General features: G+C 36.8%; 1 protein-coding gene across 2 annotated transcripts in view; it reads left to right on the top strand.

The window, feature by feature from the left end:
• Positions 1 to 15,861: 15,861 nt before the first annotated feature.
• LOC107090533 (metabotropic glutamate receptor 3-like) overlaps positions 15,862 to 19,650 on the top strand; it is a 68,843-nt gene continuing 65,054 nt past the window's right edge. For both annotated transcript variants that reach the window (XM_015383956.1, XM_015383955.1), the window contains exons 1-2: positions 15,862 to 16,001; positions 18,632 to 18,692. The gene's annotated coding sequence lies outside the window, so the exon portion shown is untranslated. The remainder of the gene's footprint in view (positions 16,002 to 18,631; positions 18,693 to 19,650) is intronic.

The following is a 19,650-nucleotide window of genomic DNA, read 5'->3' as shown; positions in this document are numbered from 1 at the left end:
TACACAATCATTCTCTAAAATCAAGGTTTTGTAATGTTGAAAAAATTAAACCAATATTTTGTGTTTTGCCCTCTTTTGTCAGCCTCCTTTTCCTTAGTTCCCTTCATGTGAATCATACATTTTAGTCATTCTATGAAAACAGATAGCCCCAGTTATAGTAAATTTAGTTCACCTGAAAAACTTAAGCTGTTCTAATATGTTTTTCAGAACATTGCACATTTCAGCTGTAGTTTCCCTTAATAACATCTAAGTTATTCTTTTCAGTTGTTATGTATATTTTTTGTTTTCAGTTTGAATTTCAGGACTCTATTTTCATATTTTTAACATTTGACCTTAAAATGTTTGTATTGCAATATCAGATTCATTATATTATTGATTTATATTGGCGTAGCAGGTGCACTGGAAATTCAGGCCTTCTTAATACAGCAGGTTGACAAGCCTCCTTGGGGCTATGGTTTAAAATTGTGCCTCCAAGATTTAATGCCACAGTTCACACACATCCTGCAGATTTACATGCACACAAAGTAATCAGTCATCACAAATGAAAATAAAAGTCTGTTACTGGGTGAATGCATACTTTCATGAAAAAAATACATTATAAGATATGAATAGTATGTCATCTCTGAGAGTAGCAACTTATGTATTACTGATTATTACTAGGAAACTTGTAGAAGCAATCTCTGTATATGCAGGCTACAAATGATTGCAGTGATTTATTTATATGTATGTAGGGGGATTTTTGTTAGCATTTTCTTTTTCCCAATACTGCTTTAAAAAGTTAAGGTAACACTTAAATAACACTACCTAGAATGAGTGAAATATTATCAGTGAATACTTTGTTCTGTGCAAAGTTAAATGTGCTGACTACAAAAGCAGAGAAAAATCATCCATTGAAATCAACTCATTAACCAATGGATGTCTGGATTTGAAGTCACACACAAAATTAAAGTAGGAAAAAACACTAGAGGCTGATCAAACTTTGATGTAAAGAACTTAAAGTAGCTCATAATCCAGTTCAGTATTGTGTGTGGCTTACATGTTCCTGTAAGACCTCTCTGCAAGGCCTGGCCATGCTTCTGAAGACGTGGCTGATTGGCTTCTGGGGGCTGCAGAAGGTGTGTGGGGAGTGGTAAGTCTGGGAATTTCAAATGCTGACCCCAAAACCCGGTCCCGGGAAAGAGGAAGATGACAAGTATGATTATGAGTACAAGTACACATCAAGACAGGCAGACAGAGAGACAGACAGATATTCGAATCTGTTTGAAAGGGAACATTGTGTACTACAGCTTTCCTCCCCTTTCCTGTAAAGCTTAACCTTCGAGTTTAAGTTTGAGTATTGTTGAACTTTAAATGTGCTTTGTGTCTGCACATGTGTTTTGTGTTATTTCACTGAGAATTTGAATGTTATCCATAACACTGCAGGGCAATTTGAGTCCTTCGAGGGCATTCTACTTTGTAAAAGAGTGAAAACGCTTTGTGTGCCAAGCTCTCACCTGGACAGCTTTTCAAAGCTCTCCTCTCAGAACAGAAATCCTGGAGCGACTGGCATGGGCAGAAATAGCAGCTTGATGACCAGACATGTGCAGCCAGCTCCAACCAAGGCATCCACTAAAAAGAATAGAAGTAGGGGAGGTATGCTAATTGAAGAGATTCAATGTCAGTATTTGCTTAGGACTTAAAATTGGTCGATTCAAAAATCTAAAGATTAAAAGATTTAAAGATTAAAGTTTCTGTACAGCAATAGTCATAGCTTTTTTAATGTTTTTCTTACTGCCGGTCTATGTGACCTCACTGTAAAGCTACAATATAGTAGAAGTTTCCTCCATAATCCAACAATGGAAAAATAAGGTTTACCAGCGGCAAAGCTAAAATCACTTAATCAGTTCAATATGCTTCATTCAACCATGCACCCCCAAGGCTCACTGAGCAGCCCATGAAAACATGAAGCGAGAACTGCAATGTCTTGCTCCAAAGAAGATAACAGAAAAGTAAAACTTCCTGTTTATTGTTCTTTTTCTAACTTTTCAAAGACACAGTAGAAAAAAGGTTTTTTTTATTTGATTGTGTTTTGATGGTTTAAGTACTGAGGATAAAAGAAACTTAGATATCCATTATTGGATATCATCCAGGTCATGGTCAAGCTAGAAAAAGTTCAGTCTAAGTTACTGGACATGAAGTTTTCTAGAAGATGTTTTGCCTCTCATCCAAGAGGCTTCTTCAGTTTTAACAAGTGGTGGGGAGCACTGAGATGAATAAACTGTAGGTCTAAGAAAGAATTAGGACAAAACGTGGCTTTGATCTCTCCCACTGGATTGGCTAAGGAGATCAATGGGGGTGTAAAGTGCCGTTAGGGGGTTCAAGTGGTTGTAACTCCCTTGTCAGAGTGGTTTTGGTCACACACACCTGATTAAAATGTGAGTCAGGTGAGGGTGGGTAAGAGATTACTCCTCTGGATATTGTTCCTAAAAGTGCTTTGTAAGTGGGTAAAGGTTATGTCTAAGACCACCTCCTCAGTTAAGAGATATTTTTTTCAGGTTAACAAAGATGGCGTCCTCAACCCCTTGCTTAAACCATCTTTTTTTCTTTGCAAGAATATGGATGTGGTTGTCCTCAAACAAGTGTCCTTCAGCCTTCAGGTGTGGGTAAAGAGCTGAGTCCTGTCCTGGCAAACCTTCTTCTAGAAAACATCATGTCCAGTTGCCTAGACGGAACTTTTTCAAGCTTTTTTTATTTAGGCTTTTCTTTATGTCTCTTGCACTGGGCATCATGACCTACTGGCTTTTAAAATGTACTAAAGGTACACAGCAAAAAATGGAAATCTAAATCAGTCTTTTTTGCTCAAATTAAGTGCCTTTTTTCTTGAACTGAGGAGGTAAGTGAGACACATTGCCAATGGAACATGAAAATTTACATTTAAAATAAGAAAAAAACAATTGCTTTGTCTTATTTCAAGTGTATATTATCTAATTATCCTATTTTAGGAGTAAATATACTCATTCCATTGGCAGATCATCTTATTTACCTGCTCAAATTAAGGTTAAATACACAATTTAAGACATTTTTACTTATTTCTAGATGTTTTTTGCAGTGTAGCTTAAGCATTAAAGATATAAAATATTTATTTCTTAATTTTCCGAAAGCTCAAAGTACATCATTTTTTTATCTGAATGATAGTCAAATAGTTTACATGAACTATCTTAGAAAGCGGTCCTTAAGCTATTGAGTAACATGCAGTCAAAAATATATTTTTTATTGCCTTTTCTGGTTTCCCACATACCTGTTGGTCTGACTTAATCAAGCTGTTGGGAGAAGACCTGTAAACATGTGACACAAATAGAAATCTGTTTGGATTGAGCCTGATCTAGCCGTCATACAAACCTCAACCATTTCTTTGTTATACTCAAAGCGAACAGTGGGTCAGAGGAGATTCCGAAGGTTTCCAGCCAATCAATTTGGATGTGTCTCTAGCACCTTATTGTACCATTTTAGCATGTGATATCATTGACTTTGACATAGCAGATATTCAGGTTTCAGTCAGTCCTTATTAACAGAAAACTACTTTTTTAATATAGCAAATCCTTTGATCAGGGTAAAATATCAAAGAATCTGTTCCTCTTGGAAGAGATTGTGCTATTCAAACAATTATATTCCAGCAAATTCACAGCCACAGAGCAGTGAATGATTTTCTGTTTTTGTAAACATCCCAAAAAATAAAAAGTAAATTAACAATGTCTAATTTTGACTCTTTGAAGAGCATTAACCAGGTTTGGGATAATTTTGTTAACATTATGCAAAGCATAGAGGTAACACACTAGCATCAACAACACATCTGAGAAAAATAAAGATGTAACTGTTAAGACAAGTCACATAGCATTAGTGATGTTTCATGCTGTGGAGACATGGAGAAAGATAACCAATTGTAATGCTAAATAGAGGTAGTTGTTTCAAATTTAGCCATTTTCAACAACTTCAAAATTGTTCATGGAAATAAGGCCACAATCAATCATTGGCTTTTTTGTAGATTGATGTGGCCTTTTTATTCTCAAGTAAAAATAAACAAATTGCAATTTCCCAGTACTAATATAAAGAAAATACATACTCACAGCTTATATTTTGCTTTTCACTTATATATGCTGGTGATGGTCTTTACATTGTTCTTGGAGCTTTGCTCCTGAAAAGCTGATGTACTGTTTCATAAGGTTTCACCTTTCTACGCAATTATCTGGTCTTTCTTCTCATTTTGATGTTTGAGTTCCCTGCCACAATTTAAAACCTTTTATGCCTCACTATAAAACATTGTTAAAAATAGTTACCGGTACTGGCAAGTCCTGCTGTCCCCTACAAAGGAAATTGAATAAAACGTTCATTTTGACAGGCTAAGTGTTATTGTACACTTCTGAAATTTTACCAACTTAAATTATAGACTGTTAAATGAAAAAGGAAACATTATTAGTAGCATCACCTCTGTGTACCCTGGCTGGCCGTGCTTATTTGTCTAGTCCTTTATTCCCCATCCCTTGATGCTCCCCCTCATCTGCTTATCACACAACTGCACCTTAGGGAGTAGAGCATCATTGGGTTGGATTTTCCAATGCTGATGGTGGTCTCTGCCCCAGTTATGATAAACAACTTAGTCATTATCATTATCATGCCTGGTAGTAACTGTGCTGTTTGATGACATGGTGTGTGCACAACTCAAGTAGGACCAGAGGAAGTGAAGGAAAGATTTGTTACAGGAGATTAGTAAAAAAGGATAGACAAACATGTTAAAGGTAAAGACCATCCCCAAGCAGCTTGATGCTTCCATGTTTCCACAAGTTTTTTCATATAGCACAATTCAGTACAAAGACAATTCAACATGGGGCCATGAAGGCCCCATGTTGAATTGTCCCCATGTTGAATTGCCCCATGTTGAATTGCCCGCCGTTTCTTCCAACCCAAAAAGCAGTCTTACAGTAAATATCTTTTCATATCATTTCTTGTACCCCTTTCCATTCAAACAAATGTTGTATTTTATATTTATTATTGTTCTGGCCTTTCTTCTTTCCTCTGGTTTGTGCTTTGGCTCATCTTTTGGGCCTTCCTTTAACCCCTGTTGCATTTCATGTTCTGGGCAGACCAGAACACCAGGAGATGTGGAGGTGGCTGTATGAGGGCAACAATCCAGGAGCAGGAGGACTATCTTTGTGCAAGGAGGAACAGGAGGGGCACTGCCAGTGCCATGCAAAATGACCTAAAGCAGACCACAAATAAGCATCTGTCTGCACAAGTGGTTAGAAACAGACTCCATGAGGATAGTAGGAGGGCCTGATGTCCACAGCTGGGGGTTGTGCTCACAGCATTTAAGCACAGAATCTCATCTCGATAACCAGATCATATCTCGGTAAGAAACCTCAGCTATATCTTCACTCTTCTGAAGATATATGACCGCACCATATGATCATCAGTACCAAATTCCATCCCACCATAAAGGACATCTCAAACTTCTATAAAGAAATCTATATCTTTCTCTTGATTTCACCATCAAGTATTTTATACTTCTAGAACTTGCAGACTGCAAGTGTCTGCACTATGAAAGCTAGACTCCAGGTGAACTCGCAAATGTGCTCTTTTAACTTTGATGATCAAATGCCTTTATCCCGTCTGGTCTCTTTTGTTTCTTTTAATTGAAAGCCAAATTCTTTTTTTAACCCTAACCCTTTTTTTTTTTTTGTATGAGATCTGCATCTACAGGTGAAGATCAAAGGAAGTTACATTTTCATATGACTGAAAAAAACCTAGTCTCAAACTAGCTTCAACTTGATTTTCTCAAAAAACAGCAAAATAACACAGTTTAGAACCAAGCCCAAAACAAGGAAAAAGCTGTGTTGAGAAAGTTATCTGACCCTAAAGTCCTAGCCGGTAACAGAGAATGGCAAAATCCTTAAGTTTAAAAGGGCACAATTTGGTTCCTTCTTTTCATTTTGCACACAAACTGGTAGATAGCTGGCAAGGTGCCCAATAATTGCACTTGTAGCTTTTCATTTGCACAAGACATTTAGCACTTTCTCATGTATCATTACTTTCACAAGAGCAGCAAAGAATTCCTTCAAATTTATAATGAAATTAGGTATTAATGTTCATGCATACTGTCCAATGTTTACATTTTTTTTATACTAAAATGAAAACACCCTAGAGTTTGTTTTGACAAAATTGCACAGAATGTGACAAAAAGACTAAGAGCAAACTTTAAAGTCACATAAGATATAAGTTTCAACAAAAATGAAATGTATAGTATTTAGACTGACTGACTGAATGAAATGTATAGTATTTAGACTGACTGACTGACTGACTGACTGACTGACTGACTGACTGACTGACTGACTGACTGACTGACTGACTGACTGACTGACAGTATCACTTCAAGAAAAGTGTTAAGGCCTCCCATTCAGCTCATCAATGCACTCTCATTGTCAGAATGTTTCTGCAGATCGCCTCATATCATTAATCAATTATTCACCAGTAGGCTGTTAATGTTTAATGAGTGAGGCTGCTGCGGTCAATTACTAATGAATTGTGGGCGTGGTGAGAAATCTGAGATAAGGGGCCCAAAACATAACACACAGAATGGGCACATGTCTACTTATCTGAAAAAGGTCAAAACAAGCTTGTTAACACACATGGTTGATTCGTGCATTTTTTGAGCTACACAGAAATGCTTCAATTTAAACCGAATTTACTGTTTGTAAAAAATAACACTTGCACATATGACTCTTGTATGATAAAAATATGTTTATTTTTAGGAGACAGATGAAAATAAATCAAGTTTAACTTCTAGAAGTTTGTCAAACTTTTTGGTGTAGTCGTAGTAAAAAAAATAAATCTCAGTGCTGTGCCCTCATCTAAGGCAGTATTTTTTTTGTGATATTTTTAAAAAAATTAATCTATGTCTTAAATTAGAATAAGAACATCAACTATATCATTGATTAGCGGCAAAGAAACTTCAATTGTAAAGCACCAGGCTAGAGGGTTTCAACATGACTCATTTACAAACTACTTAATTTTTGTGTTGGTGTGTGTATGTGTAAGTTACATACACAACTAGGGGGGGCTGTTGAACAGATGAACAGTAGACAGGTCAGTGCTTGTCCTGTGAAGTGTGTGTGGCCTGCAGTCTGTTGGACATGCCTCTGTAACCAAGATAATTAGAGACCAGCCCAGTTTTGGGAGACATAAACTGTTTAAACACAATGCACCATTTCAGGCACGAATTTATCTCTTTGACACCTAAACTGCATTAGCGACATTTTTAATTACAAATTGTATTAATATATATTACTTTCAGCTCAAAGCAGAACAATGACAGAGTTTTTCCCAAACTATGGAGGTTATATTTTTTAGTTTAATGTTATCATGTTTTAAATACATACAGTTGTGCTTTAGTTTATAGTGCATTCCTCCCCATTAAAAAATAAATAAATTCACACTAGTAATTCAAATAGCATAAAACTGAAAAAAACAATCATAAATAAAAAAATTACTAGATGATAAGATAGTAAAATAAAATACTGATATTGAATTTTTATTCAAAAAATCAATTCTAAAAAAACAAGCTGTCACAGACAAATTACACATTAACTGTGAACCAACCTACATGTCAGCAGGTTATTCTTTATTTTGTCAATTTCAATTTATTTTACTGGCAGCTGATATTGTTCTGTTTTAATAGAAGGGTATGTCAACTTTCAAGCACAATTGTATGTGAAGACTCAGAAAGAATACACAGATTGTGTAAGTCTATTTGTAAGTCACTGGTACATCGCAAAATAAAAAAACAAACAATTTTATGTCTAAAGATGAATAGTAGTGGCACACAATATTTTTCAATACATAATTTCAAAATTAATGACTAATCTGAAAACAGTGGTATGGAACAACTGAAAAACTTAAAAAAAACTCCTCTCTGGGATTTGCCCATAGGGAGTTCTGCAGTAAGTTTTATAACTGCAGGTGTTTTTTCTTACTTAAAATGTAAATTGTCTTATACCATTTTCAAACTGTCTCACTAACCTGCTCAATTAAAGAAACAAGTTGACTTAATTTAAGAAAAATTGACTTTCTTAGATTTACATTTTTTACAGTGTAAATTTAACAATCATGGAACACGTGAGACACTAAGAACGAAACACTAAGAAAGAAATTTACTATAGAATTAACTAAATTAATTCTCATATGTCATTTGGAATGGAAGTACCATTCCCTATAAAAAATCAACAATGCCTTATTTAAGTTTTTTTTCTTATTAAGCCTAAAGGTATGATGCAGAACTACTTTAGTGCAGTGTGTAGGCCATCTTTACTGCTTGGTTCCGTAGGAAGTTACTGCCTGGTTCCGTAGCAAGTCTGGGTTTCCAAGACAGACTGCATTAATTGATATTTTATGTTGGTAAAAGAGCAGCAGCCTACAACCACTACATAATGTTTCAACTTTTTTGCTTTTAAATTGATCATATGTTTTCATTTTGTTCAGTGAAGTTTAATGTTAACTGTTACTTGGGATATTATGCTTTGCTGTGAATTTTTTCTTTTTTTCCACAGTACGGTAGTTAAAAACCCAAAGGGTTTTCTGTTTATCTCCCACCTAGCTGCTGCTGAGGGATGCCTACAGCTGCTCTGAGTGAGGAGATGGGGCAGAGGATTTTCTCCCAAACTATTTTCCGAAATACGAGAAACAGAAAAGGGAATAACATTTAAACTGTAACACATACTGTACAAGGTCCAAGAAATAAGAAAGCATGTGCTTTAAAGAGGCATAATTAGGAAATGAGGCTCATGAGTGACATGACTTGCACTTTGGGTAACTGCAGGCACCAGTCAAGCGGGCAGGGGGGGTGCACAGAAAAGCTTAAAGAACGGGCCAAATTCACAGCACTGCACTAGTGATGCTGTAACAACATGTTTAGTACTGTACTGTACTCTACTGTGGTTTACTACAAGACTACAGTACATATTTTATGACAACAAGCACCATGTCAAGCAGTATAGTAAGTATATAATGTTTATTTTAGTCTTACTTTCATGTAAGCTTCCATCTATGTTTTTATGCAAAACAACCTCAACAAAGCACAAAACCTAATGTTACTACACAAACAAAAACTTCAGGATATAGCTACAGCAAGCTGCTCATGTAATATCCCCACTGACAGGTTGGGCTTATAAGTCTAGCAACCCCTGTATACAAATTTTAAAACCACGTATCACAAAGTAACACAAAATGTCCAATTTTGTTTTGGTCTACCACAGATAAGGTCAAAAAGACTACAGTTCACAGTTGTAACATGACAAAATGTGGGGTGAAAAAAATCTAGCAGTGTAATTACTTTTATAAGGCACTGTACTGTTTTGCTTAGTCTCTGACATAATTATTATCTCATATGCCAGTGAGGAAGTGAGGCAGAGGAATGCCTTAAATATTGTTTTTCAGCAAATTTACCCAGAAATCCTCTTGCCAGGTTTTCTGACACTTGATAGAGCCATGGAACAGATAAAAAGAAAGCCATTTAACTTTGAAACTATCCAGATAACATTCTAATCATTTTTGAGAGAGGACATTGGATTTAAGCGACAGCCCAGAGTCCTGCACTGGGTCGGGCACCTGCAGGTATCTGGTGGGTACCCGTATAAAAAGTACATCTACGGGTAGAGGTATAAATAGACAAAATATGGATATCATAAAATTACAGCATAAAATGAAACATTTAAATTTTCTTACTTATTAACTCTACATATTACAAATAAACTGATTCAAGAATATCCAAATAGCAGCATTGTAACAACGCCGACACAGAGTTCCCAAAAACATGGACTGCTATTTTCAGAGGCTGCAACTGCTGCCTCTCATAGGGTCTGCAAAATACATTCCTTAAGTTTCCTGCCTCTAACTCCCAGAACCCCCCACTGTCGGTCCTGCACTGCCAGTCTCCCACCAATGTGATCGAGACCAGCACAAATGAGCGGAAGACAGCAGAGACATACAGAAACAGGCTAACCAAACTAATATTTATGGGTCTGTGCTGTCCCAGCTGGGTTTTAAATGGGGATAATTGCGGGTAATGGGTCGGGTCTCTGTGCTGAACTCTATGGGTGAGGGCAGATACAGTTTTGAAAAATCAGACCCGTGCACAACCCTGCTACAGCCTCAGAGTTCACTTTAAGTCTCTTATGATTCTGCCCTTTCTAGACTTTTTGGATCTGTTTAAGATTTCTTTTTGGAATCTCATTTATGCTTTATTTCATGTTATTATGTGTTTGTCAAGATTTATATGATTTTTTTTAGTTCTTAGTTTTATGTCCTTTAGCTTTATTTAAATTCTTTCCAAGTTACAGTTAGATCGTGTTCTCCTTTGTTGCCCCCTAGTGTCCCTTTTTTTCCCTAAGCTCCTTTTTAGCAGCTACTATCCACACCTGCTCCCTATCAACCAATTAGCCCATTCATTGTTTGTTTCTCCCATATATTCACCTCCTGTGCAGTTCCTCTTTGCTGGATTCTCTTCATTGCTATGTATGTTCCTTCTCAGTGTCTCCTTGTTTTGGTTTCTAAGTTCCCTCCCTATTCAGTCTGCATTTATGCTTCTGTTGCCACTAACCTCATTAAATCTACAATAAACCATCTCTACTTCTGTCTCTGCATTTGGGTCCTCTACAAACATCCACCAAACATGAAAACGTCAACTTTCACAAAACAAGAGGCTTCTCTTTATAAATAACAATGTTGCAGATGTAACATGAAGGAACACATTTATTTGCTTTATTTTGTACCTTTTTTTCTTTTGTTTGTAAATTTGAGGTGAATCCCTTTTGTAACAAGCTATTAACGAAATTTAACAGCCTTGAGAAGCTAACTTTTTAAAATTACGTAGAGGAGCTTTGCCACCCATTGGAACCAAGCACCTTCTATCAAAATGTTCTCTTGCTTGGCTCCCTGCTTAAACAACATGAAATGTTAGCCTGGCTCTTGTATACAGAGATACTGTCGATAAATTAAACATTGGGCCTCTGGCCAAAGCTTCTAATTTGAAAAAGGATCAAGTATCTTTAAAATGACATTGTTTGTATTTTCGTAAAATGAGCCTTATAGTTCAAATTGTCGGCTATAGTTGCCCACAATTCTTTGCATGACAGAAAAATAGGCACAGCCTACCTTACATAGTTGAACAAATATATTGCATGACATGCACTCTGTGTGACACATGCAAATGTCCTCATTTTCACTTGTTATAAGTTCAGTAACAGAGAACTTTATTCATTAGTTATATTTGCATAACTATTGTTTTGTAGTTCTGTTCCAGAAGGCTGTAATCCCAATTTGATGAGTATTATTTATTTTTGAATGTAAAATGCTGTCTGTGAGACTGAAGGCTGTCTGGACTCAGCACAGCAGTACTAAGCTCCTTTCCTACCCTGGGTAGAGTTCTTACTGTTGACCCCACAAAAGATAAACAGACAAACTAGAACGGGAGGTAAGAGCTAAAATTTAACAAGTTCAGATCCAGCCAATGTCTTCATAGTGTCACGTAATGGCACTATGAACAAACTTTGACTCTATGAACAACCTTTTTTTCTTTAAGGGTTTAAGCAGGTATAATCTGTTTTGCTGCATTTCAACTGTTTATGTACTGTACTGCTGACTGTGATTTAAAAAAAATACTGTTCCAATGTCAGCGTCAAAAATAACAACTACAGCGCTTGTTCAGGCTCGCACACTATCAGGGGAGTTCTGCTGAATATCCTTTGGTGCTTTTCTAAGACTGCTCCTGTGGAAATGAATACTTCCTCTTTAATATAGAAAATAAAAAATAATAATTTATTCTGTTATAGAGAATATGTATTGTCTATGCAATGCAGAAGTAGGTTCTTGATTTTTGATTACATTTTGTTTAAGCTTTGGCACAAAATTTGGATTAAAACTGAAATAAATATTTAATTCAATTCAAATTGAGGACATTTCCATGTCTTTGCTCACAAGAGCCCTGCCAAAATGCATGTCACGAAGTGTCAGAGCCCTTCATTTTCAGCTGCTTATCTGTGTTCCTTGCTTAACATGTAACCTCACCAACACCGTAAAGGCTTGTTACTAAAACCATTGTCTGACCAGTTCTCAGCACACGTCTGAGCATGCTCACTCACTCTGTTGCAAGGCTTCATCTGTCATGAGGCCAAGACAGGACAGAGGACCATGTTAAATGAAGCATCACTAATTCTATTAACATGAGGACACAAACAATCTGTGGGGAATCAAAGACAGAGAAAACAAAATCCCAAAGGACATTCTTCCTGCTGCTTGGGCTGGAGTGGTTCACGATGATGAGGCAAAACGTTACATTTCTTTAGATGAACCAAAATACACAGTCTCATCAGTGCAGTTGGATTCGTATCATAGGGATGTCACTGAGTAGCAATATCAAACTTATTTTCATCCACTTCCTTCTTTCTTTCTTTTATCTTTCTTTCTTTCTTCATCTTTTTGTGGGGCAAAGCACAGGGCTCGCTAGCTGAGCGACCCTTATGGGACAAAGCTGGCTTTCTGGGCTTTTTGCATATATGCATGCCAAGCAGACAATGAGGCCTTTATTAGAGTGGCCAGCATCCCAGGGATGAGGTCCTAGAAAGCAATGATTGACAGTGGGAACAGTGGGAAGTGTGCATGTTTGATTTCCATATCTATTTTCTCATATATGTACAAAAAAGTGTGTCACAAAGGTGTGAGGTGGAAGCTCTTACTCCTCTACTCATTTAGGGAAGTAATAAATATCTTTCCAGCGGTTTTCCATATGTGTCCTGCAAGAAATTCGTGAAAAACATTTGAGCCAAAACTTCCTGCCATAAGCTATCTGCATACATAGCAGAGAAAGCAACATGCCAGGTTCTTTTGATGCAATCAAAAAGAGATTCTGTGCAAGTACTCATGTGGTGTACATCTACGAATTTGACTAACCTTTGCAATACATAGGTCATGCTTCTAGTCTTAGTGTGTCAGTCTATGTCTAGAGTGTGTGTGTCTGTGTGATTGTGATGCGCAATGTTGTAGAGCAGAGAGAGAGTGGGAGAGAGGGCGCACTCTTCACGCAGTGATGCGTGAAGAGGATTTTCTGTTCAATAGGAGCTGAAAACTTGCATACTTGCATCCTAATGAATCTGTTTGCATGATCATAAAAACAAGGAGACATTCAAATTTAAATTTACAGACATTTAAATTTGCTTTTAATTTAGCACAAAGATCAATTGAGAGTCTTGTTTTGGTCCTGATGGTAGCCAAAAAGTGGATGTGGAGGAGTAGTTAGCCTCTGACCTGTGATGATGCCTTGGACAATTAATCAAATAATCCCCTGAGCCTTTCAACTTTATGAGATCTCATAACCACAGATATGGCTATTTGAAGAAAAATAAAAAAATTCTATGTGGTTTCAAACATTAAGAAAGTGAAGCATGTTTAGATACACTGACATTAAATACTGCAAGGTTAAATCATTTCAAGTGGTCACCTAGTTAGGCTATTACTCGCAACATAAAAGCTGCAGAGGTTCATAGCTCAGATGGTCAAATCTGTTGTCAAAAAATAATTTGTCATAAAGTTAAAAAATCTGGCTCTTTAAGAGGATGGCAGAAGGAAAGGTATTATTAAATGACACTGACAAGAAATCCTGTTTTTAGTTTAACACACAACAGGTAGACTGCATGAAAGATGTGTAGAAGAAGGTGATCTAGTTAGATGAAATAAATATAAACTCATTTTGCTATTTGCATAAAACTACAGCGGAAAATGAACATTGAAAATCGACCTGAATCATGCCAACAAAATATGGTAGTGGAAGCATCATTCATTAGGGACACTTTTCTTGAGTAGGAACAGTAATCAGGGAAGAAAAAAAAGGAAAGAACACATCCTAAGGGGGGAAGAAAACTACTTGTTAAAAGAGAAAACATGTAACTTATTTGTCTTTTAATTAGCAAAAATCAAGTGTTGCTTTTATAAATACATGTTCTTCCAAAGTCTAATAACATCCCAATTTAATATTTGTTCATGTGTTTCATCATTTAACTCATTAGCCAAGGGTAATGACGTTGATGTTTTCCCTTTTTTTTTTTTAGCTCATTGTGAGCTTGTAACCCATGACATGACTCCATATTTGGGAGGCTGACATGCAATTATTGTGTACTGCAAGTACTAGGTACTAGTTCTGGTTAACAATCCGGTAACTATAACTGCAGCTAGAGGCTAACAGGCTTAATCGCAGACTCCAATGTAAACAGTAATGACTTCTGTCCGATCAGAACCTACTGAACAAGCTATATCCGTGAGAAGAGAGGGAGGTGTGGCCATTTTTAGTGGTAACCGCTGATGTAGCTCAGAACACAGTACGGTTACAAAAAGATTTTACTCAAAGTACAATGAGCTTCTACCTGTGTTGTGCGGCTGCACATCGCACCAAATGGAGGACATATTTGTAAATTATTGCCATCAATAACAACAACACTCTGTACCTCATGTCACTATGGGACACTTAAACTTGTGCAGGAGGTCGACATCCTCACATTTATGACACTCCAAGGCTTCAGTTGTAGGCATCACAATGAGACCACTAGATGGTGTGCAGTGTAAAAAATCTTACAATCTTCTCTAAGGAATCCAAAAGACATAAAGTGTATTTGGTCTAAAAGGTTTATATGAAAACTGTTTCATACTCAGACTGGCCCAGTGAAAGCTCTGACCTAAGTACGAAGTAAGAATCTGTACCAAGATTTAAAAATGTAATTGGTCTGACCCTTATCCTAACCATTACCTACACATACCTAACCCTAAACCTGACTTAAACTCAATTCATGACTTTGTCCTAAATCTAACAAAGGGGACCAGTCATTGCTTCCCACAGGTACGTATAAGTCCCAAAAATGTGGGCAATTTAAGGGAAATTGTCCCCACAGGATAACATAAATACATAGCCAAACAATATAAAAACATAAAATAAGACATTTTGGGCTCTTTAACTGAAACATTTTCTCTTATTTATGTGCTTAAATGTTGTTCAATACACCCTTGACTATAAGAGAGGGAGCTAAACATGAAATGTACTTTTTATTTCATTGTTTTTTTATTAATACAAAAAAAACTTTTAAAAACAATACATTGCCCCTTTCTTTAAAACGTATTTTATTTGGCTTGGAAATCTATGGATGTGATTGTATGTTTATTTTATTTTGATGTGTGGATATTCACCACCATTGAGGCACACAAAAACCTCTGCATTCTCGAAATGTGGCTGATCAAGTTGGAGCATGGACAGCATGCTTAGTGCGGTTCTCTCACTTATTTTCCTACTGACCTCAAAGAGTGTATAATGTGTTAAAACATTAATGGAGCTTGCTGCAAGCAAAAGGAAAAAAAAAATACGAATTTGAATTCCTGTTCTGCAAGATGTGCTTTGAGTCAGGTTGCAAGGACGCAGAGATGCAGTTGGTTTCTGCGCCTCACACACGCGTGTAAGATATTCACCTGCGGGAGCATCTGTCTCCATCCCCCGCTCCCCCTCTTTTCTTTCGCACTACATAACTCTTCGACCTTACTCACTAAGGTTTCAGTTGTTGTTCTGAGGAGTAAACATGTGCTATGGGAGGTGAATGGCTAAGTTATCTTTTTATCCAATAAAATGTCTCCTCATCCGATCGATTGTTGTTGCTAGGAGACTGAAGCATCCTTTGGCAAGGGTCTACATCTCTCCACGTCTGTTGTTTCCCTCCCATCTCTCTCACTTGCTCCCTATCTCTCTCTCTCTCGCCCTCTCACTCACTTTCTCTATGTCCCTTGTGCATGCGCACACGCGCACGTCCATGGAGCTGGCGCGCTTAGCAGTGGCGCCCATCCTATCCCTCAGTGCGACTCCTCCGAGGGATCAGGAGTAGACTAAGTCAAACTTCCAACGGCTTAAATTTTGTGCGCAACCTTTAAAAGGGATTCAAGTCTCTGAGGTAGGTCAAATTATTTTACACACTTCTCGCGAGCGGGTTGGGGAGCAATCTAAGATTACAGTTTTGGGGCGACAGAGTGCAGAGGAAAACATTGACAGTCCAAAAGCGTTCAAGTGCGCGTCAGTCAGCAGTTTGGTGGGGAGGAATTGCTTTGAACTTTGCGCAGGATCTGAACACCCAGTTGTACTGCATGCACGTACTTCTTATGCTTTCCCTTTAATCAGATAAAGATAGAGATCTGGGGGTGTGATAGAAGGGTGGGGAAAAAACCCTCGAAGCTTATCCGCAGGAGATGAACGATAAAGAAAAAAAATGGTGCAGAACAAAGAATATCTGCAGTTGCGTATTTTAGTTCCACCTAGAAGTTTATTTGGGTTCAGAGAGACCTTTGAGGCAAGTCCCTCGGCTTTCGGCGTCCCATAGGGAAACAGGGGTGTGGGGGGGTACAGGTGGATCAGAGGAGTGGATCTGCTGTTTATAAGCAAGCAGTTAGTTCCACACCTTATGCTGGAGGACAGGAGCTTGGCCCCCAGCTGGAAAATTAAGCTGTTCAGATGGGATTTTACTGTCTTTTGACCCCACAATTTAATGTCCTTCATGCACTAACAATTTCATAATTTTGATTTGCTAAATTATTAATTTTGTAACAAAACAAACACAAAAATAACTTAGAAGACATGTGTAGTGCAAAGTGGTTCTTCCTACTTTATTCCTAATCTAATAGTGTAACTATAAATGAAAAATAAATTTTGTCTGCAATGAATGTTATGTACAATTAGACTAATGATTGCCCAAAGAATGCAACTGTTTTGATGATCCCATTTGTTTGCGTTGCATAATTATCTTGATATTACCTTGTTCCGCTCCTTAAGACGTTGTTTCATTTAATTTTGCAATAAGACTTGCGGTGATCAGGGGAATTGGCACACGTGTTACAGCAAAATTAAGCTTGTCTTTTTTCTCCTTCTCTACCATGCATGACAATTCTAGAGCAAAGAGTGGAAAAAACCAAAACATTTATAGGTGGCATAGGACGTATACATTAGTGAAGATCATTAGAGTGTTTTGTTACATCATAAATGATCATTTTCTTTCTTTTTTTTTTTTGTTAAGGGGAGGTTAAGAAAGTGCATGTGTTACATGAACATTTATTTATCATGTTTTAATAAATTTAATCTTGACAAAAATATGAGATTAATGTGTCTCTAGATTTTTTGTGTTTTTTTTAAATATCTGTCGATGTTTGCTTGAAGATGTTAAATTATTGTGCTCTCCTTGTTGTGTAAGTTCTTAAATAATACATAAGTATTCTTTGTTTTTGTATCTGTATAGGCTATGTTTTAACGCTTGCACTGGATGGTCAAGCACAGTGCAGAGGGACGTTAGAACTTTGTGGACTTGTCAAAACCTGATATCTTGTAGGGCTCATTGATACATATTTTAGTGTGTATGTGTGTGAGGAGGGGGTGGAGTAGCTTGTGTCTATTTGACAGTATGTATCTGTCCATATGTCAATATGCTAAAACAAAAATCTGCTAAATTGATCTTGATTTGGGCTTCAGCATTTTCTACCTATGGGTAAATGGCTTTGTGATTGTTCATCTCTGCGCATCTGTGAACAAGTAAGCCTGAACGGCCTTGAATCATTAAATGGCATACAGTACAGTGTGGCCCCCAGCCATGTTTTTGTTATACTGTCGCTTTTACATCAAAAGCTACTTTCACCAATATATGTTCAAACAATATTATTAGGAAAAGTTAGATGCCTTTACGTAAAAGCCGTTCTTCAACCATAACTGGAAATAAAGTATATTAGCAATGTCTCTTATCTATTAAGTAGAATTTAATTACCATCTAGTTTTAATTGCTCCTTTAAAATTACCTGATCTCTCTGCTTACATAAGGGCATTTCTTAAATTGTCTTCACACATGTTAAAAACAACAGACTTCCATCTGAAGTCACTGTAAATAAGATCGGATGAGCATTGCTGTGAATTTATTAATTTTATTTTGTTAGTCACAAATTATTATTATTATTTTCATTTATTTATTCTGGCAGCCCAAATTGATACATATATACTCTTACTTTAAAAACAGAAGAAAAAAAAAAATCAGCTGCCGGTAAATTAAACTGAAAATGACAAAAGTAATAGTAGATAAAAATTATGAAAAAAATTGAAACAATAACAATGATTTGAATATGTACATATACAGTAATATGTATATATTCATAAATAAAACAAGTAAACAGCCTGATTGAGCTCCTGAACTAAAATTGTATTGAGCAATACTTTGAGGCAATCACTGAAATCAGGTGTTTTCTTTAATGTTCAGGAAATTTTAATTAAGAAAAGACAACACACCTGAAAGTACAAATATTCATTCTGCAGCTGTGCTATCACATGTATTGTTAGGAATAATCCAAGTTAAAAGTTTACTGCCAATGAGAAGAGCTGAAGCTCTACAGGTGTAACAGTTAAGGATTTTTATGCCTCTGTCCATGGTACTGAATTCATAAAAGTTGATTTGCTCAAATATATGCAAATCCATACACTGTCTATAAATGTTGGTTGACAATTATACTCTTTTAATGTATTTTTGTTTGTATTTCTTGTTTTATTCCATCTAAGACTGAAGCATGAAATCTCACATCAGCTTAGCCAGAAGGAGTCAAAGACAGTAAAAAGACAGGTAGGTGATTATGCTTCCCTTTGTTTATACAAATGTGAACCTACAATAAATTACCAAGGATTTTATGTTTTCTTAAGAACTCCAAATATATTTGTTAAAGCCTTTAAAGTTAACATTTGAGGTGTAGATTTTAATACAAATGTGTCTTTTGTAGTTCTGTTACTGACATCACTGTGGCTCTTGGTTTTCCAAGTTTTATTAAAACTGTTGCTGCACTCTACATGTTCCTTACACTGTTCTGCTCCAATGAGGAAACAAGAAGGTGTCTGGAAATGACTGCTGTTTCACGCAGCTAGCCTCTCATCATCCACTACAGTCACAACATACACTGAGCTGCACAAGCAAACCCACACAAAACATTCACACATTCTTGCCTGCACACACACACAAACACAGGATACACATCACAATGTCTGTTTGCTGACACCCTCCCGTTCCCTATGAGTAGAGACACTCACACATGCATACGTCCGCTCAGGGGATGAGGCAGGGAAAGGGCAGTGAGATGTACAGCTGTGATGGTGTGCATCTACGACAGATCAGCCTCTTTAATAAATGATGATCTTCAGGAGAAAAAAAAGTGTGAGTGTGTGTAAGAGCTTGTGTGATGGTGAGATGGATTGTGAAAGGTACTTTTGGGGTCATTGTATGTTCTTTATCAACATTCTAATTTCCACTTAATAATGTTAATAATTGTGAGGCAAGGATCCTACACTTGGCCACAGTTTGGAATTTTAAGATATAACCAGTACCTATAATTTACCTTTATGGATTGTATTCCTTTTGCCGTTTCATGATAGTTTGTAGCTGCTAAGAGTTTATATTAACTTAAAATGCAGTGACACATTCCATCTTTCATTGATTCACTCATTGACTAAGTTGGTTTATCTATGTCATAGCTGATGTAATGAACTTTAACACGTTGTTACAGCCCCCCCCCTGTTTTTTTCATTTTGTT

The sequence above is a fragment of the Cyprinodon variegatus genome, unplaced genomic scaffold, assembly GCF_000732505.1.
Source record: "Cyprinodon variegatus isolate N-32 unplaced genomic scaffold, C_variegatus-1.0 Scaffold299, whole genome shotgun sequence".
Classification (NCBI taxonomy): domain Eukaryota; kingdom Metazoa; phylum Chordata; class Actinopteri; order Cyprinodontiformes; family Cyprinodontidae; genus Cyprinodon; species Cyprinodon variegatus.
This window is presented reverse-complemented; position numbering and strand designations above follow the sequence as displayed.